At 40.2% G+C, this 2,400-nt stretch overlaps 1 non-coding gene across 1 annotated transcript; it reads left to right on the top strand.

Moving 5' to 3' along the window:
• Positions 1 to 721: 721 nt before the first annotated feature.
• LOC127641756 (U5 spliceosomal RNA) lies at positions 722 to 836 on the top strand. The gene has a single exon (XR_007970210.1). It is a non-coding gene; the product is annotated as a U5 spliceosomal RNA (small nuclear RNA).
• Positions 837 to 2,400: the final 1,564 nt, after the last annotated feature.

The raw sequence follows: 2,400 nt of genomic DNA, 5'->3' as shown, positions 1-2,400 counted from the left end.
GTATTTTGATCCATTCAACAAAGAATTAAAACAATAGCATTCACTGTTTTCTTGTGTGCTAAAGGCCTTGGATGTTTATTAGAGTAGGGAGAAAAACAGGGTTTTGGTGAGTCATATCGGATGGCCTACAATGGTGTGTTGGCACCTTTTTTCTTGATTTGTTCTTGAAAACTACTGTGCGGAATGAATCAAATTGTCACATGTTACTAGCTTGTGCCTGAAAAGACTGAGTGGAAACAAAACTGTGTTTTACTCAGACCTGAGAGATGCCCATGGAAAAAATCCACATGATGTATCTCAGTGTAATTTATGATTTGGTTCTGTTCTGTGTGGGCCATGCCCTTTTCAATATAGATTTTCTATGTCTTACTCTTAAGAACAAATGGCAATATGTTAATGTGTCACAATATGCTTGCACAAAGCACAACTTTCTTGTTTTGCTTCACCCCCTTACTCCAGAAGTACCCTATCAAACGTTGTAATGAAGTCAACTAATATTTGTTATGCTTTCCGTTAGGGGCATTATTACTTGACACATGTTGGATTCCCTTTAGATTGGGATTGTTTAAATTTTTAGAGGGGAAATGTATTACCTTCAATGCTCCCAATTGGAATGGTCAACTGAGAAAAAGCAATCCAGGAGGACCCTGAACCAGAGGTTACCCTTGTTGAGCATTATGAAACAGTAGTGCTAGAGTACTGGCTCAAAGATTCAGACTCACAGCTCGAGTTTCTCTTCATAACGTATAAATCTTTCGCCTTTTACTAAAGATTTCCGTGGAGGGGAGCCTTGGTGAGTTTTCTGTATTTTTGGGGGCTCTGCTGCTAGCAGAGCTACACAAGTTTGTTAAAAGCAGCATCAATTTAACACATGGAATTGCAAGGCAGGAGTGCTCTATGGGATCTGCAAGCAGGTCATTGGAATAGCATGTGGAATAACCTCATATTTGGGCCTTTGTTTGATCTTGACAAAGGGGAAACTTGTTCTTCAGATAAAGCATGATTAACACTAATTTTGTTTTGGTTTGGAGTTGGGTAATGAATCTCTGCCTGTAACTTTTCAGTTGTTTAACACCTTAAAAGTGTTGGTAAGCAGCACGTATTTAAGGTCTGTCTAGCATTAAATGGAGTACTCTCTTCCACAAGATGGATAAGGTGGGATACAGACAGCAGGAATGCATTTTCAGTGTGGGTATAAACTAGTATTTTCTTAACCAAGGCATGTTCTCTGCTTTTGTATATTTGCGCAATTCTATAAAACATGGCATAAACATTGCTTCTGCTTGTGTTGGTGGTATAGTGGTGAGCATAGCTGCCTTCCAAGCAGTTGACCAGGGTTTGATTCCTGGCCAACGCATTGCATTTGGTTCAAGATGTTGTTAAATGGCTCATTTCTTCAGCTGCTTGAAAGTAGACATGTACCTTCTTTTATGTGATCCAAGATGTTTAGCAACCCAAAAAAAGACACTATCCATCTGTGAAGACAATCCAGGTCTAACGCGTAACAGGCCAAGACGCAGTCCACTATACTAATGAGGATGTGCCTCTGAATCATGGCCCCTGAGCCGATTGCCAACTTGTGCAAAAACCTGCCTATTCGCAAGAATACCATTGCTTGCAATTTGAGAAACGCTTTAAAGAAACAAGCACTTCTGCAAAGTGTTAGGCATCCAGGGCACACATCGTTAATGGCGCTTGAAGGAGCACACACAGCTCAGTTAGAATTTGCCAGCTTTTGTTCGGAAGCCCTAAAACGTCAACCTCCCGTCGGGAATCGAACCCGGTCTTCCAGCGTGACAGGCGGAGATACTGTCCACTATACTAACGAGGACTGGTGTGCCAAGGATGCACCCAGTCATAGGTCATAGGCCAAGTTGTGCAAACAGCCTATCCATATCTAGGATTTTTTTATGTTGTAATCACTTTACAAAATTGAATCCCAGACAGTTCAATGAATATGATGCATTTTGATCCATTCAACAAAGAATTAAAACAATAGCATTCACTGTTTTCTTGTGTGCTAAAGGCCTTGGATGTTTATTAGAGTAGGGAGAAAAACAGGGTTTTGGTGAGTCATATCGGATGGCCTACAATGGTGTGTTGGCACCTTTTTTCTTGATTTGTTCTTGAAAACTACTGTGCAGAGTGAATCAAATTGTCACATGTTACTAGCTTGTGCCTGAAAAGACTGAGTGGAAACAAAACTGTTTCTTACTCACACCTGAGAGATGCCCATGGAAGAAATCCACATGATGTATCTCAGTGTAATTTATGATTTGGTTCTGTTCTGTGTGGGCCATGCCCTTTTCAATATAGATTTTGTATGTCTTACTCTTAAGAACAAATGGCAATGATGTTAATGTGTCACAATATGCTTGCACAAAGCACAACTTTCTTGTT

The sequence above is a fragment of the Xyrauchen texanus genome, unplaced genomic scaffold (assembly GCF_025860055.1).
Source record: "Xyrauchen texanus isolate HMW12.3.18 unplaced genomic scaffold, RBS_HiC_50CHRs HiC_scaffold_1454, whole genome shotgun sequence".
NCBI classification, from domain to species: Eukaryota; Metazoa; Chordata; class Actinopteri; order Cypriniformes; family Catostomidae; genus Xyrauchen; species Xyrauchen texanus.
This window is presented reverse-complemented; position numbering and strand designations above follow the sequence as displayed.